The sequence below is a fragment of the Scylla paramamosain genome, chromosome 4 (assembly GCF_035594125.1).
Source record: "Scylla paramamosain isolate STU-SP2022 chromosome 4, ASM3559412v1, whole genome shotgun sequence".
In the NCBI taxonomy this organism is placed as follows: Eukaryota; Metazoa; Arthropoda; class Malacostraca; order Decapoda; family Portunidae; genus Scylla; species Scylla paramamosain.
Window position 1 is genome coordinate 35,209,527 of NC_087154.1, and position 10,000 is coordinate 35,219,526.

Genomic DNA, 10,000 nt, shown 5'->3' on the forward strand with positions numbered 1-10,000 from the left:
GTGGTGGTGTTTGTGCAGTGAAAGGATTAGTGTGTGATCGTGGGAGTGGTGGTGGTGATTATAGTAACAGTAGTTATAGTCGTAGTAATAGCAGCAGTAGTAGTAGTAGTAGCAGTAGTTGTAGAAGTAGTAATAGTTGTAGTAGTAATAGTGGTACTAGTTGTAGTAGTAGTAGTAGTAGTAGTAGTAGTAGTAGTAGAAGCAAAGATTCCGTGGTTGTATATTAATTTTAAGTTAGAGATAACAAACACAGCTCAGGTGACCCACACGTCTGCTCCTGATTTCTAGCTAATCATTGCAGGTGATTTCAAAGATATGTAATTGCGGTGGCGGTGGCAGTGGTGGTGGTGGTACTGGTATTGAATTTATGTTAATTTCAACACTGGAATAATTCATAGATCATGTGAACCGTATGTTGTATAGTCTTCTGATTCCCACATAGTTATTGCAGCCTCTGTGATTTAAAAGAGATGCAAAGTGAATTTCCAGCGTGTGTTGCATTACCTGACTGGTTCTGTTCCCTCGTGCTATCATTACTACAGGATCTACATATCATGCTCTCCAATTAAGCGTCGCTCCTGTATTCCTTTTTTTTTCTTTTTCCAGGGGCGTCTGTTGAATGATATGTAATTGACCTGGATACAACAAGCACGTTCATTAACTTTGAAGCGCCCGGCAAGTCCGTCGCAGTATATTGTCAATCCGAATATTACGTAGCCTGAATGTGTGAGTCTCTTTGTACGTCTGCGTTGCGGAAACTATAACATACTCGATATTTCAAGCAATTTTATAACTGTGTAGCGTCCGGCAGTCTGATTCTGCTATAGTGTCAATCCTAACATTTTGCAGTTTCTATGTCTGCAAATATCTCTGCAGCGTTAAGGAAGATGTAACATTCTCAGTATTTCAAACATGTGCATTATCTTTGTAGCACCTGACAAGTTGATCCCAATATAGTGTCAACACGAACTTTTTTTTTTCCTGGGAACACCTCTGTGTGGAATGGACTGCGTTAAGGAAGATATGACAACATGAACTAGATAGGTCAGGTATTCTAACAACTTTTGAATTTCCAGTTGCTCTTCTACTGGTGTAGCTATCCTTGATTGAACACTGTAAGGAACTTAGGACACTCAAAGAAAAAGAAGTGAGAGAGAGATTGAGGCAAGTTTTGTCTTTCCCATGATATAAAACTATTAAAAAAATAATATAAATTTTTAGCAATAGATTATGAAAAAAAAGACTAGCAACGAAAGGGTTATTAGGTTAAAAGATGTTGACCGTAACATTCCATAACCTAAATGTTTACTAGTCTCTTTATTAATCATCAGCTTCGTGAGGACGCTGCAAAACATGATCTCGCTCTTAATAACTTGACGAGGTTACAGATCGACAGCAAGGTTAAAGCAGAAATGAAATACTAATGCTGTTGTGCAATTGAACTTTCGTGTGGACCTATTACTTTGCGCGCAGGTGTTTCTGAAGCAAAGGTTTTTTTTTCTGACAAACCAACTATCTCGCTGGATTAACCTTTTCCATGGGTGCACTATTCTGCAGTTTGTTTTTAACTTTGTAAATTTACTTGCGATTGTGCTCCACTTCTTGAGAGAGAGAGAGAGAGAGAGAGAGAGAGAGAGAGAGAGAGAGAGAGAGAGAGAGAGAGAGAGAGAGAGAGAGAGTATATACTGGACTTAAACATGAGTAATGATGTGAGAAGCGTTAGCGAGGCGGTGTGTGGTAGTGCTGATGGTTATGGCGAGTGTGGTGGTAGCGGTGGTGGCGGTGATGGGTTGAGGCTGGTGGTGGTGAGTGTTGCCTGGGTGGCAGTGGTGGGTTGTGGTGGTGGTGGTGCGTGGGGTGTGCAGGGCAGGAACAGGGCGTGTCGTCGGGAAGCAAGAACTAGTCTGGCTTTCATCTATTGGTAATAAGGAGACTGTTTCCCATCACGGAGGACAACACACAATTTCTCTCTCTCTCTCTCTCTCTCTCTCTCTCTCTCTCTCTCTCTCTCTCTCTCTCTCTCTCTCTCTCTCTCTCTCTCTCTCTCTCTCCCCAAAGGCACTAAGTTGTGTTGTCTTTGCAGAAAGCCACAGTCGAGGCATCACCTGATTTACCCACACCCTCCTTAGATAAAGAAACCACCAGCCTCGAATACTTACCTGAGTGGCTGGAGCCTTGAGCTGTGCCGCTGTTTACCGTTCGTCTAGGCAAAGCAGCACCTGAAACGCTGTCTGATTTTTTTCACATCTATGCACCCTCCATATGAATAATATGATTAATACGACTTTTCACGTGCAAAAGGGTGTGTTGTACCTGCAACTTTAATTACATTCACGCAATTAATGCAGCGTCACGAAAGATTGACTGTTTTAGAGCGGGAAGTGCGCAAATTGAGGTGGTACATGAGGGGACCGACGCGCTCTTTGTCACAGGGCTTCACACTCACATTATCACTATTGTGTGCATTTCCTACAGCTCCACCACACAGTATATTGTTTATGTAACATTAGTAGAACTTAATGGGTGGCTGGCATCTGATTCTAACATATATATTACCATACTCGTAGAGACGCACCACACAGTTGTAGTACAGGCGCTCGCCTCATATTAATTTGTCAGGAAGTTGGTGTGCAAATATATTTCTCAACGTGTACATGCCTTACGGCCATGTGATGTTCAGATAACATTTGTTGAAGGAAGGGAACAGTTTATTCTTTAGTGAAGCAATAACACATACTTCAGTGGCATGATAATTTGTTGCGTACAGCAAGACCTTAATTAATTTTAGATTAATTTCTCGGTCCACTGTCATGGAAGTGAAATATTACATTTTCATAGTCGACGGTCAAAGATATTATTATATGCATTATTATATACGGAAATTAATGCTTTAATAGTACCTTCTTCCTGTGTGTGTGTGTGTGTGTGTGTGTGTGTGTGTGTGTGTGTGTGTGTGTGTGTGTGTGTAGATCGGTAAATGAGTGGATAACATTTTTCAAGTTGAAGTAAAAGTACAAAACTGTGTTCAGAGTTGCATAACAACCTGTAATCAGTTTGACATAATTATGAGCATAACGTGGGTCAGCTGGCTTAATGATTCTCTTAATCATAAGTCACAGAAACAGATAATGAACGCAGATGTTTCGTTGGAGTTTTATTAACACAAGTGGTTCATGATTGCAGTGCGATGAAAGGAAATCTTGAGTATATTTTGTATTTGGGCATACATACTGCATTTTTTTTAGTTACTGAAGAAAGTACACATTTGATATATTTTAATCTATTATGTTATTAATCTTGGGCAACAGTTATGTATTACCTAGAAAATGTTTAAATCACTATTACTTTTACACAAATACTTTGCCAGCAGCATTACACAACATACAATTCCTGTGTGTGTGTGTGTGTGTGTGTGTGTGTGTGTGTGTGTGTGTGTGTGTGTGTGTGTTACCGAGTGTCGGGTGCCTGGGCATGGCTGTGGCACGTCTGTTGATCCCCACATAACTATTCATCCCTTACTTAGATATCCTTGGTGCATACAGCTGCCCTGTCCTCGTGAACTGCCCTGCGTGCTGTTTGAACGTATTAAAGAGTGTGAGAGTCAGGGAAATGTGTGGACAGTATTTTACGTGGTATATTTAAGGAAGTAGCTCATTTTAACGCTTTCTTCTGCTTTGTCTTCGCTTTGTTCGGTCTTGAATGATCTTCGACACGAGATACCAGTTGTGTGAAGGACTTTGTTACGCGAAGCACCTTCTGTGTCTTTGTATCGTACGTGACTGTCTGTTCTGTGTCTTTACTCCTGTTATTACCTTCACTTCACACCTCCACCACTAACACCACCACTGCACTACTTATCCCTGCAATCCTTCTCTTCTATCCCTCCCCACCTCCCCTTCACCACTGCTGCTGCTTCTCCCTCCTCCTGAAAAGACGACCACCACGACCACAGCAGCACCATCTTCTTGCTTTCCACCATCATTACCAGAAAACATTGGCACTACCACCACCTTCAGCACCATTATCAGCGGCACTGTGTCACCTTCACCAGCACCAGTGCCACCACCACTGTTTGGACCGCCATTACGACATTCCTCTCGCTCTCCATCACGAAAACACCACCAACAACAGTGATAGTATCTCTACCAATTTAATGTTCTATATGGATGAATGCAATAATATTTGATGTACCTTTTCTTAATTACTAACCACTCAGAGACACCTTTTCCTTCTACAACCACTTCCAAACATGGCACTGGCTAGAAATTGCAAAACCTATTCTTTTTTATCCCTTCCTTTCTTGTAGATGCTTGCAAAGACTTCATACTGTGCTGTGACTTGTTGCATATCACAGTGAACTTGTTAATTGAAAAAAAACTGCTTGAGAGAGATAATAGTCAAAGTGTTTTACAAAGAGATAACAAATAGCAATCTTTGAATCCCGCATATGCTGTTTCATTACTCTACTCCAAACTACTTTTAGGTAAGAAAGGGTAACACAGCGGGGAACTCCTAAACAGCACAGGTTACACAGAATGACAAGGCAGACTGGCAGTAGGTAATGGTGGTCCTTTAAGGGTCGTGCTGAAGGGGTTAGGGGACACCATAGTCTAGTAAACCTCCTTCATTGTCTGTTAATGGTAGTGATGATGGCAGTAGTGAAATGGGGTCTCTCTCTCTCTCTCTCTCTCTCTCTCTCTCTCTCTCTCTCTCTCTCTCTCTCTCTCTCTCTCTCTCTCTCTCTCTCTTTAAATCTCGCTCCGCTGGTGGAAAATGTTAGTGATGATGATTTGAGTGACTGAGAGAGAGAGAGAGAGAGAGAGAGAGAGAGAGAGAGAGAGAGAGAGAGAGAGAGAGAGAGAGAGAGAGAGAGAAATTGTGCAAATTGTCCCTCATTACTCACTCTCTCATCACTGCCATCTCGCCTAACCACCATCTTTACCACCACCACCACCACCACCACCACCACCACCACCACCACCTCCTTCTCCTCCTCCTCAGTGATGGTGTTTCGTGTCAGGAGTCAAATTTATATACATGCAAAAAAGTGTCTTGACTCCATTACCGGGCCACTTAGCATTTTCATGGTGCTTAATATGGCGTGAGGGTGTCTCCGGGGGGGGTGCTTCAGGTCAGCCCCCCTCGTCAGGACCCCCGTCTTTTATCCCTCCTTCCGTGCCCCCTCCCCCTTGTCTCTTCCTTTCTCTCGGTCTTTCCTTCTCTCTTTCTCTCTCTCTTCTTTTTCTGACTGTATTCTCTTTTCTTACGTTGTCACCCCTATGTCTCTCTCTCTCTCTCTCTCTCTCTCTCTCTCTCTCTCTCTCTCTCTCTCTCTCTCTCTCTCTCTCTCTCTCTCTCTCCTCTTCCAGCGTTCTGTCACTCCTTTCTTTGTTTTTTCACTCTTTTCCTTCTGTTTTTTTCTTTCTTTTCATTCAGTGCTGATTCCTCCTTTCTCTCTCTCTCTCTCTCTCTCTCTCTCTCTCTCTCTCTCTCTCTCTCTCTCTCTCTCTCTCTCTCTCTCTCTCTCTCTCTCTCTCTCTCTCTCTCTCTCTTCCATCCACCTACCTTTACCTTTTTTTCCATTTTTTTTTCTTTTTCGCTGTCTTTCTGGGTCGGTTTTTTCCCTTACATTCTTCAGTTGTGCCCTCGCCTCACTTTTTTTTTTCCCCACCACTTCCATCGTCACCCTCTCCTCTCCTCTCATCCTTCTTTCTCCCATGTTTCCACCACCATCCACCTTGTCTTGTCAGTCAGTCATTTCTTTTCTCACCACTATTTCTCTTGCTCCCATTCCTTCTACATTCCCTCCATTACCTCTTCATCCCCCTCCTTTTCCGCCACTACCACCGCTGCTGCTGCCTTGACCTCCTCCTCCTCCTCCTCCTCCTCCTCCATCTCCTCCTCCTCCATCATCATCATCTTCATACTTCCATTACCTTCCTCCTCCTTTTTCTTCTCTTTCTCCTTCAACTACTCCTTCTCCTCGTCGTCGTCGTCCTCCTCCTCTTGCTCCTTCTTCTCTACCTCCTCCTCTATTACTACTTCATCCTTCACTCCATTCGACCTTGTTACCACCACCTCCTCTTCTTCGTCTCCACTCCTCCTCCTCCTCCTCCTCCTCCTCCTCCTCCTCCTCCTCCTCCTCCTCCTCGTAACCTTCACCTTTCACCTCAGTTCCATCCTGTATCTATCCTTAGTCTTTGTCCTGATGTCACCTTGAATTGACCTCTATTGCCTTTGAGTTTCAACAAGGAACCTCTGCTTTACTTACGATTGCATGGAAGGTTTGGCCTCGAAGTGCACCTGAAATAGCTCTCTTAATAGACCCACTGAAGAAGACGTTATCTGCTTACGCTCACTGCACAGCTGGTCTTCTATTAAGTAAGCCAGGTGAGGTTAATTAAGGCACGTAAGATTTAAGATACTCCTTCACGGTTTCATTGTTTCTGTCGTTTTTACAGTCGTGTTCAGCTCAGTTTCCGCTATACGAAAGAAACTAAAGAAAATTGTTCACTGCTGATACATTTTCATTGTTTTTCATTTTTTTTTCTGCGTGTGTGTCTCTATTTTTACTTTTATTTTTTTCAATATGAACATTCAATTTTTTTAGAGGTTTTATGCTTGAAATTTCAGTTTTGCAGCTTTTTTTTTTCAGGGTCTTCCTTGTCTAGGGGTGAATGCAGTGTTCGTTTTGCAGCGCGCCAGGGGGAGAAAAATGATGCCAAGGGGAGCCAGAAGGGACCGGCAGAGAGGGGAGAAAAATGTTACCTACAGAAATGAAACTTGGTGAGGTGGGGGAGAGACGCGTGATTAAGGATGTCGGACTGATGGTGGGGGTTGGAGGGAGGGGAGGAGAAGGGAACGGGAGGAGATGGGACGGGACGGGATGGGACTGGAGCAGAGGACAAATACGGGGTCCTCCTCCAGTCCCTCCTCTTGTCAGAGTGGAGGGAACGAGGGATGTAATGAATTGGTTTAAGTAATTAATTTAGTAAACGAGTCCATCCGAGGAAAGGAAAGGAGGGTGGCAGGTTTTTATCAAGCGACGGGTGAGGCGAAGGTGGGATAGGGCGATGATGATGATGATGATGATGATTGTGTGTGTGTGTGTGTCTGTGTGTGTGTGTGTGTGTGTGACAACAGGTTTATTATTGCTCATCCTTCCCCTTCATCCCCCCTCCTCGTCTCTCTCTCTCTCTCTCTCTCTCTCTCTCTCTCTCTCTCTCTCTCTCTCTCTCTCTCTCTCTCTCTCTCTCTCTCTCTCTCTCTCTCACGCATTCCAGAATAACTAAGCGCTTCACAGTTTAATTGCTGCTATGCATTTTTGTTAATAAAATATAAATACATACCATGCCATGTACGTGCATTTTTTCTCCTTTTGTTCCTCGCTACATCACTTAAGAATTAGAGAGTGAGTGCGCACATCACATAAACACACACACACACACACACACACACACACACACACACACACACACACACACACACACACACACACACACACACACACACACACACACACACACCCGAGCAATGATTTTAAAATGAAAAAAAAAGTCTTCCTTCTCGTATCACCAACAATAATATTCCGACATTGTTAGAAAAGTGATAATGTCGTCTCTGTCATATTTATATTTGCATGGCAGCAGACTACGACGTGTTTAATATTCAATTAGGCACGCTAGCCAGAAGTTGTACGCGTGTAGACATGAGTGTTAATTAGATTCACAGGTAGATCTTATTAATATAATGGGCGATGAAGCTAATGAGGTTTGGTAGTTAAAGTTATTGTTCCTGCTTATTATGTAATACAGTGTGCTACTTAGTGGCTGTGTCTGTGTGTGTGTGTGTGTGTGTGTGTTTGTGTCGGGGGGAGAGAGAGAGAGAGAGAGAGAGAGAGAGAGAGAGAGAGAGAGAGAGAGAGAGAGAGAGAGAGAGAGAGAGAGAGAGAGAGAGACTGAGATACACACGGACAAGCAGACACAGACAGACAAACGAACAATCCGACGGACAGACAGAATAAAACTACGAAAGAAGGAGCAGGAAAGAAGAGAAGCAAGAAAGATTATCCTGTGTAAGAAAATCCACGCGTCCCCACGTTGTCCTCATAATGTGCGATTATGCAGCAGCACCGCACTGACGCTTATTTCCTGCCGCCACCCTAGCCCGCCCCACGCTCCCACACCGCCCGCCCCACCCTGACGTGACACCCACCCCCGGAAATACCACTCTGAGTAACCACATAAGTTTTAAAAGAAAGGTACGTGTAGAATAACTCTCTGGATTCTTGTATATTATTTGGTAGCACTGGGATTCCATTATTACGTGAGTAGCAAGCAGGGCTATTTGTAATGCTTCACTGGGACAGCATGCCGTAATATATCAGCAGTCACGAGTGAGTGTATAACTGTATGCTAGTATTTTTCTAACGCGTAATTATGCAAGTGTGACATAGTATTCAGTTCAGTCATAATGGTAGACAAGCACGTGGAGAACTTGCTATTCACAACCTGCTACCTGGCGGCGGTGTGGTGGTGGTATCGGGTTCATGTAATAATATAAAGTAAGATGAAAAAGTTTTGTATGAAAGATCTAGTAGGAGGGAAATTGTACCGCCACGAGTCTTGATGGATCGTACCACCGCCACACGTGCATTCAGGGAGATAGGCCACCGTACAGAGACTACCTATGCATAATTTACTGTTGTTACGTAGCTATGCGTTGGTTCCATCGATCTCTTTCGCCGCCCTTCCGCTTTGTCGCTTTACACACACACACACACACACACACACACACACACACACACACACACACACACACACACACACACACACACACACACACACACACACACACACACACACACACACACACACACACACACACCTACCCCCCTAAACACACATAATTAGTTGCTTAGTTCGTTTACTTACTGGAAAGGTATTTCTATCGTGATAAAACTTCCAAAATATAATAAAAACATAACGGAGGAATACAAAACACGTCATGACAAAACTAAAACGCATTACTTGTTTACACCAACACTAAAACAACAACTTTGTACACACACACACACACACACACACACACACACACACACACACACACACACACACACACACACACACACACACACACACACACACACACACCATCATCACGACCACCACCTTTGCTACCCACTGTCCAATTCTTCCTAAGTAATTGTTTGCTGGAGAGGGAATGGACGGGTGGGGATGGGAAGCACGCCGGGAGAGGGAGAGGAGTAAGTGGAGGAGAAAGAGGAATGGCAGGAGGGAGGTGAGGGGGGAAGCAGAAATTGAGGAGGAAGACAGACTTGGATGAAGATCGAGAAGGAAGAAAAAGGCCTGTTTGTGTGCGTCTTCAGAAACTAATTATTGTCATGATGAGGCGGAAACGACCAGAGAAATAGAATGAGCGTGGTGAGAGAGAGAGAGAGAGAGAGAGAGAGAGAGAGAGAGAGAGAGAGAGAGAGATGGGAGGGGGGAGTGGTCAAAGCAGGTGTCTCCAGAAATTCTTAATAATCTTTAAGTGTTGGAACAATCGGAAAGTTGCCTAAACTTGAGCTAATTTGATCAAGGGTTCCAAGAGGAGGAGGAGGAGGAGGAGGAGGAGGTACTGGCGAGTCAAGGGGAAGGTCAAACTTGTGCCCCAAAAAGCAGGCCAGGTAATGGAAAGTGTGAACATGAAAGAAGATGGGATGTCAGTCACTCGCTGATTTCTTACGACAAAAGCTGCTAAAAAAAAAGGAAAAGAAAATGACATTATAAGTTGTGAAAGAAAAGTATGAGAGAGAGAGAGAGAGAGAGAGAGAGAGAGAGAGAGAGAGAGAGAGAGAGAGAGAGAGAGAGAGAGAGAGAGAATCATACTCATTGACATCCGATATTGGTAAAGTTAAAAGTGAAAGAGGAGTCGTAAGAGTAATAAAAGATAATGTAGTATTGATTCTAAGCACTACAGGGAGGGGATGCAAATTAGC

At 43.7% G+C, this 10,000-nt stretch overlaps 1 protein-coding gene and 1 long non-coding RNA gene across 2 annotated transcripts in view; one reads left to right on the forward strand and one right to left on the reverse strand.

Annotated features, from left to right (window-relative positions):
- LOC135100040 (uncharacterized) overlaps positions 1 to 7,236 on the forward strand; it is a 51,291-nt gene extending 44,055 nt beyond the window's left edge. The window contains exon 3 of the long non-coding RNA XR_010268493.1: positions 6,656 to 7,236. This is a non-coding gene — a long non-coding RNA (uncharacterized LOC135100040). The remainder of the gene's footprint in view (positions 1 to 6,655) is intronic.
- LOC135100039 (insulin-like growth factor-binding protein complex acid labile subunit) overlaps positions 1 to 10,000 on the reverse strand; it is an 82,781-nt gene that overhangs the window by 16,021 nt on the left and 56,760 nt on the right. The window lies entirely within an intron of this gene.